This window comes from Amblyomma americanum, chromosome 2 (genome assembly GCF_052857255.1).
Source record: "Amblyomma americanum isolate KBUSLIRL-KWMA chromosome 2, ASM5285725v1, whole genome shotgun sequence".
Taxonomy (NCBI): Eukaryota; Metazoa; Arthropoda; class Arachnida; order Ixodida; family Ixodidae; genus Amblyomma; species Amblyomma americanum.
In genome coordinates this window covers 178,970,140-178,990,814 of record NC_135498.1, presented here as the reverse complement: position 1 = coordinate 178,990,814, position 20,675 = coordinate 178,970,140, and the positions used below count along the sequence as shown (strand labels likewise).

The following is a 20,675-nucleotide window of genomic DNA, read 5'->3' as shown; positions in this document are numbered from 1 at the left end:
GAATTGTCCTAATAGTAGTCGCGCATTGGTGTCTGATAAAGCATTACCGTATAAGGACGAAATGAGAAGGCCTACATTGTACAAAATAGCTCGAAGATTTACCGCAGAGCTACGGGCAGGAAAGTCATTATGCAATAATCTTTGGCTGAATTAACTAAAACGGGATTTATTGGTAGAAGATGCTTGGTTGGGAAATACGTTAAAACAGAAGCTTGAGCGTGAACTTGAACACGGACAGTAGGAAGACACACAGATGGGCGCTGCTGGAAGTGCGCTTTTGGTGGCTTCAAACATAATAGAATGGATTCCGCATTTGAGACAAGCAGGGGCTTGGGAGTAATCAGCGTTCGCAAGGCGGTGTGTTTGATAACAGGGGCGATATTTATTTGAATGTATGTACGTTTTCTTAAGTGCATTTTTAGAGCGTTCTTGAAGCCGCAGAAATGGAAAGGGTAAAGAATGCGTGTGTCAACAGTCCCCCTGTGACAATGACAGCAAGTGGACTAACGTCTTTAGCCACAAGAAAATGACACCGCTGTTGACGCCATCGATAGTTGCTAGTATGCCTACTTTCGTGGGATTGTCGGTATGTTTTTATTTGTTGGTTGAGCTTATCGCATATATTTCAACGGGCTAAGCAATGAACTTCACTCGAAGGTCAGCGCTCGTCGTTGTGTCTTTCTTCGTTCCAGTCTTAACTCGCGCTGTTTATTGTCAGGTGACTACGAACTGGCCCAAAATCCTGTTTTAGCTTGATAAACATGTCAGTACACTCGACTTTCAACATGAGACGGCTTTTTATTGTTGCACTCCTTGAGCCGTCGTGGCATGGTCTAGTGTTTCTTTGTACCGTGACACTACACCAAAGGCATATTTTCGTCTATCTTTTAAATGCACAGAAATCAAGAGGAAAAATCAAGAATTTTAGCCATATACTTTTACTCTCCGGCGCTCAGGCTCACCTAAAATGGTGTGTGTCACGGTATTAAAAAAGCCTGAAGATGTCGCTGCGACAGCTGTAAATTTGTAACGGCAGTGGAGCCAATTCGGATAAAGGGGACTGATTCTAACATACTGATTTAAGTTAACAGCGGGCCTAGCAGAAAGCGGAGAATCACTTCAGCAACGAACTGTTTGCTTGGATAACAGGGCCAGCAAGAAAACTGATTTCATGGCGGCGACATTACCAATTTGCCTTACAAGAAATGACGCTATAATTATCTAAGGTGTATGCCCGTTTCCTATTTACACATAACTAAAAAGCTCGCAGAAAGGGCGTGCACATCAATGAACCTCCTAGTTAGCCTTAATGTTTATTTTAGTTTACGGGATTTAACACCCGGAAGCTATTCAGGCTATGAGTGACGCCGTAGGGGAGGACTGAGGTTAATTTCGGTTTCTTGGGGTTCTTTAATGTGCACTGACATCGCACAGTACACGTTCCTCTAACATTTCGCCTCCATCGAAATGCAACCGCCAAGGCTTGTTACCTTTATAGTTTTAACGGAGATATATTAGTATGGAAGATTAGGCAAGTTATTTTCGTAAATAAATACATAGCTGTTGGCATTCCTTAAGCAAAAAAAAAACTGAATTCAGTTGCACAATACAGATGGTATTTTTGCTGCTGCCGCTTACTTCAAAAGAATTATATATTTCTGCATGATCGCAATGGCTGTCCATCAAAGAGGATGATACGAAGAATAGAAGAAAGATAGATAGAAAGAAAGACAGAAAGGAATCAAGAAATAATGAAAGGAAGAAAGGAAGTAAGGAAGAAAGAAAGAAAGAAAGGAAGAAAGGAAGAAAGAAAGAAAGAAAAAAAACGGAAGAAAGAAAGATATTGAGCAGGCAGGAAGAAGAATACCTTAACACAACTTCGCCGACATGTCGAGGTGGGTTTACACATCAATCGGCCTCTATCCCGATAAGAAAAGTTTCGGGGTATTTCTCTTTTGAACTGCACGAGGAATTTTGCAAGGAGCTGTATGCCAGCGATTGAGCTCTCTATGAAAGTTACGTGCAGAAAAATCCGCAGCGCTTGGGTTCGGACATCAGCTAGCCGAGCAGGGTCGCATGCTGCCGCCACAGTTGAGCGAATCTCTCCTAATAGAAACGACTACTGTGTTTATAAAAAGCTTAACATTGAATATCTGTCATGTCTCAAGCGCAATGTTGCCCGCAGAAATCGCCTGAACTGAGGCTGTGGAAACGGCAAACTTAAAAATCCACTTACGGAGGAATGAATTGCCTCACTCCTTCAAAACTTGGTGGAAAGAATCAGGAAGAGATAAGAGTTATTGAAGTACGCTAATATCGAAAAACACTCGCAGTTATATTTTCAGCCTGCAATCTGGGTAATCGGTTTCCGTTCACAATGCAAGAAACGAGATCGAAAAGGCGAACGACTGTGATAAAAATTTTTAATGACTGCTTCTTTTTGCCATCACTGAATATAATGAAGCAGAGTTGCGGGCGAATCAGCGAAATTGTGCTTATAAATGCGGGTAATCCTGCAAAAGGCACACAGATTTTTGAAACCATATTTGACTACAGGTTGATCTTTGAATCTTTGACGGAATGTTTTCTAATACATTTCTGCCTGAATTTTGCCCTAATTATTTTCTTTCGCTTTATACAAGGTTGGTTTCACACTCTTTTTCCTTAGTTCGTTGCCTTTTAAAATATATTTGTTCATTGTGTACATCACTGTTTCCGAGCGGACTTTTTTTGCTTTCTGCGCTGCATGCATACTTGTGAGCCATCAGGGGCAACTGCTGCACACGCAACGCCTAATCACACTCCGCTCAATGCAGTGTTGAAAAATAATTTTTATGTAAAAGAGATCAGGGAAGAAACAAGGGACGCGAAAAAAAGTTCGGTCACAGGATCGATGATTGGCTAAGCCTAATACGGCCGTCTCTCCCTCTATGTACTTAGAGCGCATGTAGCTGCGCATATGTGAAAATAGTTCGACCGCAGTTGCGGTGCCTATTCTTGCTCATCTGTTGCCTAAAAGAAGCTTTGCTCAAGGTTCGATTGCTAGCGCTACAATCTGATTTTTTTTTAACTACAGATGCGTTATCTAAACTACACTGCGTAGATTTAACAAACGATTGATTCCTTTATGCGTACTTTAGGCGTAATTCGAGTGCTTCGTAGAACGGACTTTTTTTTTATATCATCATTTCTGCAGCGTTCAGAACTCTTGGCTTCTGCAGTTTCAGCTGTTCGCCAAAACGGCCTGAACGAATGCCAAGTTTCCAATAACAGATGTTCAGCATCCTGACTCAGAAACACGTGCGTCATAACCCGGTGCCGACAGAGCCTGAACGGAAAATTCCGGTGTTTTTAACCCCTCATGGCGCACAGGAAGATATAAAGGCATCACAACCACTCACTCATATTTAAACGGTTCAGTAAGGAGGAGTTTCGCTTGAACTCTGCGTGGCCTGTCTGGTAAGTGAAGCATCTTTAGAACTTTTGACCGGTAGTATCCTACTGCGTTTAATAGCTACAAAGAAAAAAAACAGCAAAAATATTCAAGAGGGCTTAGAGTCCACCATTTTGGTGCCTTAGAAATGATGAAATGAAATAAGGCCGCTGAAGGACGAAAGAAGGGTTTCTTCTACTAAGGCTAATAAAAACAGCAGAAAATACTGATGAGGCTTAGCGTCAGGGATTCAGGCTCCTTCTGAGTGAAGTAAGTTTTTAAAAATGAGGTCGCAGAACAGTGCGGTTTTTGGTATTATACATGGTACATGGAGTTCCGCGTGCCCAAGCACCAAGCCAGCAGCAAGGACGGCGTAGTGGAGAGGTCGTGATTAATCTCAACTATTCGAGCACCTTCAATGGCGCGCTGACAACTTACAGCACACGAGAGTTTTCACTTTTCGCTTCCACCGGAAGAAGGCCGTTGTCTCCGCATTTGCAAGAACGATTTGGCGTCGATTTTAGCAAACTCAAAGGATGCTGACGACTGCCTGATGTTGGCTTGCATCAATAGACATGAGGGTTGGAATGATAATGATGCCACTTTCACTGAATGCGGTACTTTCGTAAGGAAGATAAGTAAAAAAAAGGGTGAAATACGTCCAAGGCTACTGCCAATCATTTTCGCCTAGAAACAGCGGTGACATTGAAATAGTTATCTGGTGCGGAAACTTGAGAATAGGCTCCACCGTCAGCCGCTTGCGAACACTCATCAAGGAGTATTTTGCTCTCTGGACGAAAAGAGTCTGAAGTGATCTGCGGGAAGAAGTTTTGCCGTTTTAAATCCAGTTTCTGCAACAATAATTCCTTTTTAGCTTCCGTACGAAGACGAACATGGCGAAAAAGAGCCAAAAATTTGTTTTTCACTAACAGAAATTGGAGTACTATTTCTGAGAGTTTCTTTTACTGAGAGAATAAAACCATGAAGTGACAGGTATCATAATGCAGCGCAAATTGTTTCTGCCATTTAGCAGTCTGTCAAAGCCTACCTCTCATGAGACACTGCGTAAGCACTGAATACGACTTTCATATTAGCCGCAGGACAGTGATGCCTGTTCAATAAGCCCGCCTTACTTGGTCGTTCGGAGTTTTACTGGCAGGAGTACGGGGACTGAAATTTGGGATGCAAAGTTCTTACGAGGAATTCTTTGGGAAAGGCTTCATATGAGTTCTCTGGAGTAATCAGTGTCCTATGCAGCAAGTACAGACTGCCTTGTTTCGTTATGAACAAAATTTTTACCGAGGGCTATGCGAGAATAGGAGCTATCGTTTAGTGTACAAATGTGGAAGGAGGGCATTCATGTTCAGGTTTCCAGTATACACATTGCAGATATTTTGCGCTACACTGACTTTTTTCTTTGCTCTTCCTCAGTACTACAGCTGACCTACAATGAGACATACAGGGATCCTTCATATGCTGCTTATTTTTGGCTGCATGGTGTGGGGTGAGTAAAAATGACATGGCATAATTAAAAAAAATGATGGATGTCTGGCGTGAGCAAGCCAAATGCGATTAAGGTGCCCTAGCACTTCCGTTTTCACTTCGTTTCCGGTTTCAAATCGAGGCTCGGCTTTCAAGGTCGAGCAGGCTTGAGAAAAAGTTCATAAGAATCGATTGTTCGGCAAGTATGCAGAAGTGCCTTGTCTGTGTTCGTCACTTGCTCGTCCTGCCCACTCTTGCGCCTCGTATCTTCGAGTCATGCACCATTTCGCACAGCAGTCGATTCTTCTGAACTTCGTTACAAGAATATCGGGCCATTTTGTGTGTTCTGCCAGTATTCTTTCCATTTTCGCCATAAGCGTCTTCCACATGACGTGTAACCCCTGTTTGGTAGCCACGTGCTTGCTGTCAGTCATGGACAAAGGATATGCAGAAGTGCCTGGTCCGTTTTCGTTGTTTGTTCGTCCTGTCTGCTCTTGCGCCTCGTATCTTCAGAAAAATATCGGCGACATCAATGAAGCGAGGGGGTCTTCATTCTAGCACACTGTAGCTGGAGGGGACACAAGCTCCGCATTAAAGGTGTATGACGCGATAGCGTTAATCTGTTAAGCAGAATTGGTCATTTTCTACTGTACCTTCACAAATCGCGGGAAGCACTCATACCATTCCCGGACCAATAATAGCGGTTAAGCCATGCAGCGTTGCCCGCAGGTGACTGTTACAAACCAGCCCCCGGTGGGGCTTGTGAGACTGAAGTTGCTTTTCTGGCGCAACTCCTCTCGATTAGTGAATAGTTGCACTTCTTCCTGCCACGGTGGGCGGTTTGCTCGTAATTCGGTGGGCTGGTTGTGATGCCGTCACAAGGTTACATCACATAGATGGCCCACCTGCCACCCAGAGGATAGGGTACCTCGATGCCCGCGCCTCCGCTCAGGGTGAGGACAGCTACGCCGTCTGCTACGGCGGCCGCCATTCTCGCGCCCGCGGCGTGCAGGTTTCGCTCTCATGGGGGAAGGGCTGCTCCTTTCTCGCTTGCCGCGGGCGCTTAAAATAAGAAGAATAAGGAGTCTTGCGGTGCGCATTCGTTTTACATGAGAGTAGAATAGTAAATTTTGTTGCAGAGCCTTCTGCTTTAAAAACGGAACAAGCTGCCAACGCCAAGGCGTCGACGGTAACAAGGAAAGCGGGTACGCAAGATATGCGCCAATTATGCCAGTGAAGCTTCTCTAGAATCTATCGCTAGCGTTCAAAACATATATATTATGCACTGACCCTGTTGGTGCGTCGAAACAGCACTCCACCTCAACATATATTTGCGTCGTCAGCCAGCTTAATCGCTTCAAGCGACTATCCTCCTAGAGAATCAGAAGGAAAAAATTCCTGAAAACGTTCATTTACCAATGTTTGCGACAGACTACGATGAAGGGAACAGTTACTATGCAGAGGAGCATGCAATAAATGTTTTGAGCCACTTTTTAGATGAGTTAAATCTTGATAACGGTTATGTCAAGGGATATTCTGCCTACTGCCGCGGGTTTTGGCAGTCCCGTTGGCGTTGTCCTTCCAACGAATGTTTAATCTCCGGGCGAACGAAACGCTTTAAAAATGCCAACATCTTTGCGTGGCGGGGGAGTTTCAAAAATTTCTTTTAGACCACTCCTCTCTCAATTGAATGTATTTAATTCTGTTCACTTCATTTATAGTTAATTTCAAACAACCAAGTTATTAGAATTGCTGAAACGCGTCGGGTGATTTGTGTCGAAGCACCTTTGACGTTATTTTTTAAGTTTTGAACTATGAATGTCCCAATACAAGTGAGTGCAATGAATGGGTAAGAAAACTGAGCAGACGCGGTCAATGACACAGCGTCTAGCTTTCACATGTTTTGAAGAAACAGAAATTATCAGCAACGGTAATAAAATATAAGCACTCACCTGTTCGTCTGGGTATACCTAGATGTACACATAAACTGTTACCCAAGCAAACATGAAATCATTTATTCAATGGTTATGAAAACACACAATAAATTTACCAATATTCCTGTTTATGGGAACGTGAACATTATTTCACTTTTTCAAAGTAGAAATCTATGTTAAACTGATAAAACAGTTGTGATTGCATATATACATAGATGCAGAATTCATGCTTTGAAGCAAAACTTTCGCGGAATTTCATATTCCGGCTTGGGCAGCATTGGGCTGGAGCTTCTTCCATCCGTCCTCACGGTTTTGTTCGAAGCTCTTGTCTTCGATATGAGCCTGCAGATGAATTTGTTATTGGAATTAGCCGCACATTTCCTGCTCGAGAATGAAAAGAATGAACACAGAACGCAAGAAAACAAAGTAGCCCACATATATCAGTAGAATTACTCGAATGAGCGCCTGAATCTGCACATAAAAACTTATTCTGTTATTATCATTTACTGACTTAATGCGGCGTCGTTGGACAAAGAATCGGCCTAACAGGCAGCGCAATCTACCCAACGAAGCATAAGTGTCAAAAACTAAAAAAATCATAAGAAAATAATTTGCATGGGTTCCTAGACAACCCAGATGCACAGTAATTGCCACAGCTGATGTGCTCTGTGCCTTGATTCGTGCCGGCCGCGGTTCGCTGACAAGCGCCTCGTAAAGGCAACTGTTTTCTAATGAACAGAAGCGGCGCAAGCACGTTAGGCACGCATCCACGGGCGAAAACATTGTGTCATGCAATTTCGGATGCAAACAGGCAAGCGGCCGGTTCGGCCCTGAAGCGTGCCCCCTTTTTTACGCCGAGCACGAATAATAGTGCGGAAATGAGATCTGACCAATACAAATGCTGTACTACACTTAGCGGCTGAACGCAAAAGCGGTAAATCGCAACAAAAACAGCACTGAACCAACATGAGGCACTTACACTACAGACACAGGAGGAGTTCGTCGGTTGCCACTTGTCACCCTTGATCCGAACCAGCCACAGAAACCTCCTTTTCGGGTCTCTTGGAAAATGGGACACCCTCCAACCATTTCTCGCATAGTTGGAGCACTGAGGAACAAAACATTGAGACATTGCACGGCGATGAAAGCCGCGCGAACGCAGGCACGCAGCAATGACTCCCGCATGGCAGCAGAGCGGCGAGGTCGACGCGGGTGACACAATGGCGGAGGGAGCGCGCGAAAACAGGTTTAGGCGGCGTCGAATGGTTCAAAGGGTGACCTCACCCTAAGCGGGGGCGCGCGCAGCGAGGCACCCTACTAGAGGAGCCACGGAGGTGGTTTACCTAGGCATTGGAGGGAGGGGGGTCAAAGGGACCGTGGCGAAACCTTTAAGTGCGGTCTTAAGAGCTAACGCAATAAGAACTTAGGGGAGATTTCTTACTAGTGTCATCGCTGCGGAAAAAAAGTTGTAGAAGATAATTTTGATGGTTGCGGGCTGAATTGTGACTCCGAAGAGTAGCTGTACTTGTCCACCCCTTTTGAAGATTTTGCTTGCTTGATGTCGAAACCTATAGCGCCTCGCTTGCTCTGCCTGGGTGCCTTACACAGAAGCTTAATATAACTCAGTATAGAGAGCTCAGTTGGCCTGAAAGATATATGCCATGTAGACTCCCTATTAGACCTGAAAAGCGTGCATCACGAGAATTACAAGTGAGTCCCTTTTCAGTGCCTTGATCACAAAGAGAGAGTACACTTAACGTAAATTCTTATGTGTTAGTATGGATTTCCTTTTCATTTCATTCATTCATTTGTGTAATACACTGATACAAAACTTATGAAAAATATTACAGCAAAAATCCTGAAGTTATTGAAATAACGAGTCTCCTAGTAATGATTGTTACTATGCCATTTATGGTACTCTGACATTGTGGTCAACGTTGTGACGTTGTTTATGACGCAATGCCGAAACTTCACTACTAGCTACAGTGGAGTCATTTACCTGATGTGAGATTTTGCCATTGCCAATTATAATGTGCAAAATATTGAGAAAAATTGCTGTTAATGTATCCTGCTAAGAGCTGGCGAGATAGAAGAAGCTTGGCTTTTATGTGTGTCTCTTCTACCGACGTCAGTTCAGTTTTCAAGGTATCTATCGTATTGCGCTCTACGTACTTTTTTAGTAATTTTAGGCTGGACCATTGACCATATACTTTGGAAAAGCAGGGGCACAATGCAAAAAGTAACAGAGCGGTGATAAAACTTGTCTAATGCGTAAATTAATGCGCAAAATAATGAGGGCACTTGCAGCCAGAAATCTCACTTAGTTTGTCGTGTGTGTGTCTTCCTTTCCTAAAAGATTAAATAAGCATCATTTAGCTTATTTGCTTTTAAATCCAAAGTTGAAAAAACACCATGTACTTTGAAGCGCAAACCACCATTCGAGGAATATGCGAGCAAACGTTAATGTGGAAGCAAAAGCATGCAGAAGGTTTGGAAAAGTTCGTGCACAAAAAACAATGGTGTACCTAAAAAAAGCCATAGAGCGGGATACATACAGAAAAATTTAGCGTGAATTCAAGGGAATCAAGGGCAATTATGACCTCAGGTACCTTACCTGCACAGGGTGTCCTGCAGCAGGCGCAGGAAACTTCCTGGACTGCTGCAGTAGGGATATCTCAGGTGAAGCAGATTATAGTGATAAATACATTGCTACGGCCATTACCGCTGCGGTTTTCATAAAGCTGGTAATGTTACTTCATTTACAGGGAGTTCATCTCGACCCGCCCCTGCTGAACATATGGAGGAACCCATAAGCACTGCCGCAGATGCACCCACTAATGGGCAAGCAGAACAGGCCCTAAGAATTGTTGGCGTAGTTTGTGTTAACGGAGCCTGCCCTGTGGCGTCAACAACTGGGGAGAATGAAGCGACGCTTTGAAGAAAGACGCACCGCTTGTCGAAATATTCGATGGTATCTTCGCTTTAAGACAGGTAACCGGAGTTGATGTTCTTCAAGAACGCGGTACCTATGCTTTCAAAGAACTCAGAGTCTTGAATAAACTGTCTTGTTTGTGACTGGCTAGCGTCAGTGCACGCGTGTTGTGACAATTGGGTCAGAAAAGGCTCGCGACTCAAGAAAAACTGCCTCCGAACTGCGGAATTGAACGGATGCTGTGTGCGAGGTTGACTTGAGTTGGCATTGCGTCTTGTTCAGTTGAGGGACACCACATTTCTCGGCATGCGAGCGCGCTTAAAATGCCACCGTGGCTTGGCGGTATGTTCCCGCAGACTTAATGGCATGCGCTTCAGGCTGTTGCCTAGTGCGCTTGCAAGTACTGCAGCTTCTTCTTGCCAAGGAAACGGGAAATGAGCTTCGTGAAAGTGAAGGAATTAAAATAATAGCTAGATGTGTCAGTCATAGGCCTGCAGCGCAGTCTTTTAGAAATGAAGTTAAATATTCCTGAGGGGATGTTGGTTATGGCGCTACTACCACTGAACTAAGAGTCGAATGCGTCCAGCCACCGCGGTTAGCAGCAAGAAATAATTATGCAGCGATGGATTGTGATAGAGATAAGCTCCTTTGACCCACTGCATATGTTGCTTCTTCATAACCCCTGAAAGTTTGTTCGGCTTAACACTCTGCTCAAAAGCGCACCAACAATAATGCGATCAGTTTGCAGACGATGTTAAACACCATATGCAGTTATAAAGCATCTGGGCGCTACGAAGAAAACTGCGTTGCATTTGGATGTTCTTGTTTCTTTCGTCAGAATTTACTTCGTGCGTCATCTTACACGAACACAAAATACTTTGTTCTGAATTGCGTGCTCCTTTTTTTTGTGATGTATACATGCCTCTTTTTGTATGCGCAGTAAAGTCGGACTTTTCTGAATAGCTTTATAGCCGGGTGAGATGTGTACAGCCGTTTCTGCGGAGCAGGTGTGTTTCTCGGCTGCAGTGTGAACTGAAATCTACCGGTTGCGTAAGCCACCATCTGCAGCTTTTGGCTCCAAGCCCGTTTGAGGAGCAAGGAAGCACAAAAGGCATTGTTAGCGCTGTGCGGAAAAACGGCTTTCTGGGCACCGACGGATTAGCTTGCTTTGTGCTGGCACTGAAAATCTGTACTCTTAAAAAGCGTACGACGGCGTTCCCTCCAGGAATTTCTTTCTTTACGTAGAAAGAATGGCAACGAAGGAGAAATTACTAGCCATGGTTATGGAAACTGCTTTGTAACTCAGATGGGGCTCAACAACCGAACGTGATTACTTTCATAGATACTCTGGAAAGCACTTGTACCTTCCAGTGCTCTGAACTCTCGTCAGGTAGACGGTAGGCGCTGTTCTGCTAAGATTATGTTACAATAAAGTTTACTTGATGACTCGAACCGTCCACGTGCTACCGGTCGAACCGGCTGCAGAATGAGTGCAAGATTAGTAAATAGACGGCTGTGCTGGTTATTCTACACAGTACTAAAAGTGACACGCAGTGGAGTGCTGAGGCAGTGTTCTTTGGAATGGTTTCAAATTTTTTCGTATGGCCGCCGTCGCTATCGGGGTGTCACGTTCATCGCGCCGACCTTAAGCAACGCCTTCTTGGCTCCACATGCCACTAGTCTTCCCTTTCTATGTATTATGGGGATCACAGAGGTGCGTTAAGGGAATATATTTCATGACCTTTTAGCGTACAGACTTGTGTACACAATCAAGCGTACATGGGAAGCGGTGTCCTGTTACACAGGAAATACTCGGTGCTTACCGACTGATATCTTGCCTTTCGCAAGTATCAAGCGATTGTTTTGAGGGATATGTTGACATACGTCAGCTTCATGTAAATGATGAATGTGTAAATAACCAGTCACACTGCATGAAGGGGTGTTGTGAGCGGAACTAGTCTGTTCAGGATAAGGGCGATGAAACGTATATGCGTTAAAACATTTCCGAATTGTTGGTTTCTCCGTATTTAGCGCAGGTGGTTTAGCGGCGACAAAGAGCGAAAATGGGAAACACATTAGACGGTAGTCTGACGACATCCTTAAAAAAATCTTAATTGGTGTGGTTGGGTATTTCACTATGCGTCGCAATTAGCTGTGCTTCGAGATAAAGTTCGAAGGTAACGGTGAACACCCGGTGCCATGAAATCTCAATAAGTGGAGCAGCCCCGTCTTCCTTCTCTTCCCCACTGCTGCCGTGCTGTCCGGTGCTACAAAGAGCCCCCGAGCTGATGCCTACCGGTTCATCGTTAGTAGAGTTCTGGTCATGCTCAGCTTCATCTGGAAAAGAAGAGCAGCCATCGAATGTGTAAAAAAGATTGCCTTCCATAATTTTCTTTCTCGGGTTGCTTCAATTAACCTAACTCGATATGTCTGGGCCGCTCAATCACTCTGCACAACTGTATTCTTGCTTGTTTTTCATTGCTCGGAGCAGTTCTTTTTGCTCGTCGTACCATATGACGTATGCTGATGCATGGTCGAACTTTGTGCACAGTACACGCATTAAAATGTCTGATAATGTATTCCAGAGAAGGAAGAGCTTGGTTTTGATCAACGAATTTCGAAATCACTCCTAAATTAGCGCCTCTTCATTTTAATGGTTCCCTCTCCCTCGCGACATGTGTGTGGCATCTGAATAGCATCAGAAAGTAAGCTCACTGCCACTTGATGTTGTTTGCGGGCCCGTTTAAATGATTAGCAGAACTCTTCTGATGCGATTACGGGGCCACATTTTAGAGCAGCAGGTGCTGGAACGACATCGCAAGTTTAAGCGGTAGCACGGCCGTTCCTGGAGTAAACTAACTGAAAAGGTACTGTAGAACTACTGAACTTGAGCTCAGTCGCACTGAGCGTTGCGCTCTAGCTCAGCATGGTATGGTAATTACTTAACACGCGGCTTATGTTGACGACGAGAAGGGGACAATGTGCCCCCAACTTTCTCAGAAATAGGGTAGAGTTGTACGCGGGTGATTGAGGAATTAGCGTTGACTGTACTGCAAGACTGATTCATCTCACAAGAAGGGCTGGGGAAGAATAGGGGAAAAAAATGTCGGATAAATGTCTTACTGGTCTTGAGCCCCTTAAGACTGCCTTTTTCGAAACTAGACGTCTTATACGCTTTAATTTCGGGACTATTTCGTGCACTTTCAGTGCATCACGAATCCGCGACATTGGGCATTTGGGCACTTTATTGCTCCCGTAAGATCTGCACAGAAGCGCATTTCGCTGGAGAATTTAACCATACAACCTTACATGCAAAGTGTAGCACAGGCTGTTCGGAGTCCACCAGGCTAAAGAATGCTTGTTTTGCGGCAACAGCTGCATGATGCAAACAACTTCTAACCCCCGGCAAATATGTCTCCTTTTACCTGCAGAAAACATTTTAAGGAGAAGGCACCAAATCTTCAAAGCCACTTCTTCCACCACGCCTTCCCCTTCCCTTGATTCCGCACCGACCTTGATTTCTCGCATGGAGGAGCCCATATGATGCCCGCCAACGATGTCTTCCATTACACCGATGAAGACGAGTCCTTTTGTTGAAAGAATGGTCGGCGGACTGGGGCTTAGCGCCGTGATTCTCTTGTTGAAGTGGGTGGTGCAAGAAGCACCTTCTTCGCTGTCTCCCACCGTGTGGTACTGCGCGAGTAACAAAAAAATGACGACCCAGACTCTATGTCCGTTTTAGGAAGTCATCAGCCGTTGAACATAGCAGCATTGTTAACTGATCGCGGTGGGTCAGAAGCTTTACGTTTCGGAAACTGATCGCAGGTAAGATACCGGCAGTGGCGGCCGTATTCTGATCGGGGTGAAATACAAGTACTCCCGCATTCTGTACGATGTCACTTTTCGTTAAAGACCCTGCGTGGTATAAATTCAACCGCAACCCTCTGCTACGGCTTTGCTTCCGGACGTTACACCCCACAATTGCAGTTTTTGTTCAATGATCACGGGAAGAACAATCGGTATTGCCAACGATAACCTGTGTTTTGAAACAAGCGAAATTCAGGATATTGTTCCTAGCACCCACACACGACGTACCGTCTCTGCAAAAGTAACCAGATAACGCGGTTTGTTTCTTAAAGCGTAATGGAGCACTTAATCATGGCACCCCTGAAAGCAAACTCTGTAGTAGGTAATGAGAACCCTGATCTTCACCTTTGAGACTTTTTGGTTATTATGGGTGCAGTAAGAACTTTACTACCCAGCTGAGAGCCAAACCAATTGCCTCAGTACTTAATGCAGAAACGATTCATGACTCTTATTTGCGTTGACCTCAACTAGATTTAGTGAAAGGCGCACCTGTTTCTCGTAACTCTAATCTTCTTTTCTTTTGAATCCATAGTGAACCAACTGAACTTGGAGCGTGTATTGTTGAGACATTCGGAATTTAATTTTTGCATTAGAAGAAGACATCGTGGAATAAACTATAACACACTAGTCCGCATATGTCCCATTGCCAAGTATCAGGTTTAATACGTCTGAACTGCTATCGCCTGACACTCTCCTTGCTATATATGAAATTAGCCCCTGTGTTAAGCAAGATCAATTGTTTTGACAATATTTTTGACCGATAAAGGTCTTAGCCTTCGTTTTCCACGCACTTACGGCTAGTTGCACGAAGTGAACAAATTGCCCAGCGTGGCGAATGAGCGATATACCTATTTCTCAAATTTCAGCGGCACTAAGAAATGTTTCACCCCGACTTTTGGAAGCGGGCACATTAGATGACATTAAATGGTTAAGAGAAACAGAATCTAAGTTCTCATTTATTTCATAACCAAAACGTAAAATTCTCCTAAATAGCTGGGGGTTTCATGGGTTTATGCGCATGCTGTGAAGCCCACAAAATCATTTCGCAAAAAAAGACGACTGTTTTGTATCCGGGCAAAGGTATTTGGGCGAACCAAAAATAGTATCTCGCTGCACGGACTCCGCGAAGAGAACTGAATATAGGATGTAGTTCCTCAGATATGAAAATACAAATGCCATAAAATAATGTGGATTCATTAATGCCAGCTTTTACCAATGCTGATTTTGAGTAAAAATATCGCCGGTTGACAGAAAGGATGTGCTGTGTAAATTCTTTGTCCACGGCAGGACATTTTTTTATGCTGGATCCGCTCTCAAGGCCGCCACACTAACAGGACGTATTCAAGATCCAATGGCTTCTTGAGGGGCCTTCGATTACTTAGCGTGAAGGGGCTGAAGGTATCATAAACAAGGAAAGGAGGACTCAGCGCGTATGTGAAGCAGGTCACGGACGCCTTCATCGTAATTCCGTAGGTCCTATCACCGCGAACAGCTTCTACCCCGGCTTGCCTTATTTGTCAGCAAATTGTGGTCAGGAACGCATTTCGTTGCACACTAACCAGTCAGTACGAACACTTTTTTGGGTTTTATTTGAGCTTCTTGTAGTGCGCGATGAGATAAGCAGTGCAACATTGACGTTTTTTTTTGTTGAAATTTTGAAACAATTCGTCAGAAGTACTGTATTGTACTTTGTTTTAAATCATTTTGGGGACCATACTATCTGGCTTTTTCAAATTTTCATTCAAAACTTTAAAAGCAGTAATAAACGTTTTGCTGTTTGTTTTGTAGGTGGTATTTATGGTGCCAACCATGCGCAGAATGCCAACATTTATCAGGCTTTAGCATGCCCGAGACCTGTACTACTGTTAACATGGTGGATTTAAACTATTAGTGGCCGAAGTACGTGGGTTCGATCCCAGCCGCGGCGGTAGAATTTCGATTGAGGCGAAATTCTGTGAATTGTGTGCCCGTGTACTGTGCAACATCAGTGCCCACTAAAGAACCCGAGGTGGTCGAAATTTCCGGAGCCTTTCATTAAGGCGTCCCTCATAGCGGGAGTCACTTTAGAACGTTAAATTGACATAAACCATAAAATATTAACAAATACTGATAGTATCAATATTATCAGCAATGAGACTCACGTTCTGCGTCGCCTTGCTGGAGCTAAGAAATGGCAGTGTAAAGATCGTCTCAAAATTATGGAGCCAAAAGAAACACCCTGTGGAGACAGTGTTGCATATTGGCTAAATTATCAATATTCAGTACTAACGAACATCACAAATTTAATAGCGAAGAACGAACATGTCAGAAGAGCATTGTCCCAAAGAAAAGCGACTTCGTCAATTCCACAACGCTGCGCTAGCAAGACGATACAAACCACCGTGACGGCAACATCAGTCAAGACAAAAGCGGTCTCCTCCAATAACGGTTGGAATCATCTTACGGGCTATGAATAATGAACAGCACAAAAAGAAAACCAATATCATAGATAGAGGACTGGAATATTCAGTGATGAGTGGTGTCATGCCTTGGAGCCAGGACACAGTCAAGAGACGCATAGGCCCCTTCATAGGTGCAAAATGTTTTTCTTATTCTCATCAGAGGTCTGTGAAACTTCAGTCGACAAGCATCCTGTTCTAACTGACGAATCACAGCAACCAGTTCATCAAAAGACAATTTTAAATACCGAAATAATAGGATGATCATAGAATAAAATTATAAATGCTATAACGACATTACTTGTCCAATACATAGAAAAGATGGTACCTTGCAGCTTCGTGTCGACAGCCACTCCCTGGATGTGTTCATGATGAAAAACAAAGCGATGGCATGGTGCACTGGCTGTCCAGCGCAACATGGTTCTTCTGCGCTACCGACATAAGGCATATATCATGACTTTAGAATAAATTCTTGGTGAATGACAGTGGACAGGAGAAGCCGGCGAGAGGCTCCTTACATTACGTCGGAGGTTGTTTCTAATTCAGTGTCTCACAAGTTTATCCTTGCGTTCCAGAAGCCAGGTTTAAATAGGACATGGATATCTTGTGGGTAGAACCGAAAAGTCAGACTTGCCTCGTCTAATAGACGACGCAGTCATACTTGCCGGAAGCCTTCATGAGCACGTAAAAAAATTACAGGCATGATACACGCAATCAAACTGTCATATCTTTAGATCAGGAAATGGCTATTTTCCTCTGAAATTTAATTGCTGTACATTAAAATTATTCGCATGGGAGGTGTGCGCATGGACCCGCAAAAGACAACCGCCAAATAAGTTTTGCAGTCGACACACCGGAAGGACGTCAGAGGATTTGCGCTCTCAGCAGCCACTTTCCACATAACATTTCGCCAATCAGGAAATCACTAAAAAATTGGTAAAGCCAGAGATGCTTTTTTCTCTGAACAGTTGCAAGTAGGAATGTAGAGTGAACGCCAGCCTCACCTCAAATCACCCTACTTCCTCAAGTTTTTGATGACGACGCCGAAACCAAGATTCGCACCAATGAGAGCACTCTAAGCCGTGGCCTACAGTGTTCTTGAAAAAGAGAACCGCGTAGAATCGGATATCGATTACGCTGGCCGCATTGTGCTTGATGCGGAAAGAAACTGTTTTAAGAAAGAAAGGACTGCTTGAGTATGGCATTGGCCCGCCGCAAAGTTTGCTTTGGCTCTGTGGTTATAGTGTTCTGCTGGCCCGAAAGACGCGGTTTAGATCCCAGCCGCGGCGGTAGGATTTCAATGGAGGTCAAATGCTAGGGGCCCGTTTACTATGCGATGTCAGTCGCGTTAAAAGACACCAGGTGGTCGAACTCATCCGGAGCCCTCCACTATGGCGTCTCTCATACCTTGAGTTGCTTTGGGACTTTAAAAACCGCAAACCAAATCTGATAAAGTTTCGCTCTCATTTTTCAGAACACTGTTTACAACTCGTCTCCAAAGGATTTTGCTACTTGTGTGTCGTATCTACAAACTTTCACTAGAGCAGATCTATGAGAATCATTTACGAGTTCCTGTTCACCTGTCGCAGCGAAAGTAGAGACAACGACAACCTCTTGCCACCTTGAAAGAATACAAGAATGGAGAACAGGGCGAGTTGCTCTTCGTTCATGTCCGAGGCGGAAAGGGCAAAAAAGACGAGGCAGAGAGCGAACATATCGGCCGGTCACTGTTGTTAAACTGAAGGTTTATTGCGAAAGTGAATTAAATGAATCGACACGCACAGGTTCAAGAAACAAAACTGTACAAACCCGACAACCACTGCAGGCTCTGAATGCAGTGGCTGAGATAGTTACAAATGATAGAAATCATGATTCTATGCGCGGTGAAGGGTTCACTAGCACAAAGCTCAGAGTTCTTTGCAATCTGAATAGCTTCCACTATCTAACAGCTATGTTCATCAATGTGCCCCATGAAGGTGTCAGTATTAACAAATGCATGTGGAATCCATAAACGTGGAGTGAATTTATACATAAGAGCTTCGATAAGCGTTTCAAGAAATAAAATTACCTTTGAAGGATATTTTAAGGAAGGATCCCTTGTGGTGAATATTGACATTTCTGATAGAGATTAGAAGTTGGTCAACAGTTAATCACGTGGTGCGCAGTAAAACGTGTTCCCACAGTTCCTTTATTGACTCTTCGCGTGATCATGGCGCAAACGTTGCCTTCCTGTTTTATAGCGGTATTTGTTAACATGAAAAAATGAATTTTTAGAAGAAGAAATGGAGCACTAACTGCCCTTGAAATGGCGCAGTCGTCCAGGGGAAGGAGAAGGGTGGAGTGCGACGGAACACTGGTCTTCCTGCTAAGGAAAGACGCAGGTACGGGCGCCTTTCGATGGCGGATCTGAAGAGTTTCAGTTGACGATAAGACAATCGTAGCCAAAGTGCTCAGACCTCGCGAGACGAGACTCGAACGAGCGTCGTAGTCGCCGGTTGGCGCTTATGGCCGGAACAAGCCGCGAGATGCCTCCAAATACCTTCCAGTGATTAATCCTGAAAATTATCAAGTGCCCCCTCGGCGATTTCGACCGTACTTTGCCAATCGTTCTCGCTAGCGACATAACGACGAGGCCATGAAGCACTTAAATTGATCATCGACGTCTCATCAGGGGACTTACTCTCTAAGCGAATACGATGCATTCGGCATCAGAAAACATCGGTATGAATGTTGTGCACCGTGGAAAGTGTTTTTTATAAGCGATCACACTAGCAGCACACATTTCTCTGACTCGAAAGCAGGCTACAACATGATGCAAGAGACAGGATTGGCAGAGGAAAAATAAACACAGTGGCAACGTACAATATTACTCAGTCCCGGCGTGTAATACTGGGGAATACGGAAGTGCAAGCAAAACTGTTTCAGAAATGAATACGCTGCATTATTGAAAACCTAACGGTGACATTTCATTTTTCAGACACCGCAGGGGCTTCTGCAGCGTGGAGATGCTGGTGAGTTGCGACACCACGGGTTCCTGAGCATCCGCAGGAATATCTCTGCTACGGGATGATGGTGAGCAGTGCATCACCACGGACTGTGGCGACGCATTGCCCTGCATGGCTCAGCCGTGTTCGAGGAAAAAGGGATCGTGGTGGCTGAGCCGATACCGAGCGTTTGGACCTTTAAGGCCCCTCGGCGGAGGAAACACACCACTTTGGCCCCAGCTTCCTGTAGACGGCACCTTCGGCCTGATCCGACTTGGGGAAATCGGCAGTCGCGTTTTCCTATCCTCTTCTCTATCTTTCACCTTCCTATCCCTTTCTCACAACTCTCCCGTTTCTTACTCACTTCCTAGTTTTTCCTTTTTTTAGCGGCGAGGGTTAACTTTGTGTGGCCAACTGCCCTGAGTGGCGTCATATTTGGTTATAGCTGGGGTGTAGAGCTAGCGTAGGCAGCGCCTGCTTACAAGTTCCTGTCCCGTCCCCTCTTTGGGGTGGTCGGTTGGTTGCTAGCTGACACGTCACGGCCGAAAAACGCATACATTACACAGCCCCCCTCTCCCACAAAATGATAGCCCTCAAAAAAGAGTGCGGACCGATGTAGCAGCATAATTCCTGGAAGAAACAAAAGATTTCCCTAGGCACCATGTTGCATATAGTGGAGATGCAGACCAATCAGCAAGGAGAATATCTCCGTTCATTGTTTCTAACTTTCTGACTGATGCCTTGGACCTTGGCTATAAGGTGACAAAGCTGGCTAGTGGCGACGTACTCCTCGAAATCCGCGACAAAGCGCAACAATCCAAACTCCCAGCCATATTTTCCTTCGAAGACATACCTGTAATGGACACTTCTATTGGCTGCACCTCGATCTTGCTTCTAAGTTCATTTCCCGCGTTCTCTCTGTCCTCCACAGAACAAATGCATGGGAGCCCTAGTCAATCGAGTACTTCTCTTCTTGTCCTGCTTTCTGATAGCCGCATCCTCTGCGATGTCGACTGGCCTTCAGTAATTTCATCCACAATGTTGTGAATCCCCATGTGTAGTATCCTTATGTTCCTGCGTTTACCGGGATACCAAGCATTCTTTTATAAACTGCGTATTATGACGTCCAACTTGTTCTTCTCACTTTCCTTCCGTTTTCAGATATGGTGCTGTGTAAGCGATTCTGCTCACAATAAAAGCCTGTTTGGTTTACGGTTTATGGGAATTTAACGTGTCAAAGCGATTCAGGCTATGAGGAACGCCGTAGTGAAGGGCTCCGGTAATTTCGACCACCTGTGGTTAAGGTGAACTCAGCGGCTATCCAATATTTCCCGCCCAAGCTTATTCACTGGTTGTTTATTAGAGGCTTCCAATGACACTCGCTGCTCCCAGTATTTCCCACCCAAGCTAATGCACTGGTTGTTCGCTAAAAGCATTGAGCCACTCACTGGCTACCGAATATTTCCCACCCAAGTTCACCCGCTGGTTGGTCAGCGCATGCATCCAGGCACGCTCACTACCAGTGCCATTAGTCGTTCCCCAAAATTGCTTACTATGCACTCTGTGCTTCGCACTGCCAAATGCATCTATGACGAATGTTTCATT

General features: G+C 44.6%; 1 long non-coding RNA gene across 3 annotated transcripts; it reads left to right on the top strand.

Moving 5' to 3' along the window:
- Positions 1–3,332: 3,332 nt before the first annotated feature.
- LOC144122020 (uncharacterized) lies at positions 3,333–20,242 on the top strand. 3 transcript variants are annotated; one of them, XR_013312780.1, is made up of 4 exons: positions 3,333–3,459; positions 4,865–4,937; positions 9,615–9,840; positions 19,064–20,242. It is a non-coding gene; the product is annotated as an uncharacterized LOC144122020 (long non-coding RNA). The 3 variants fall into 3 exon arrangements; XR_013312779.1 differs by lacking the exon at positions 19,064–20,242 and adding an exon at positions 13,213–15,544; XR_013312778.1 differs by lacking the exon at positions 19,064–20,242 and having other exon boundaries at positions 9,615–9,969.
- Positions 20,243–20,675: the final 433 nt, after the last annotated feature.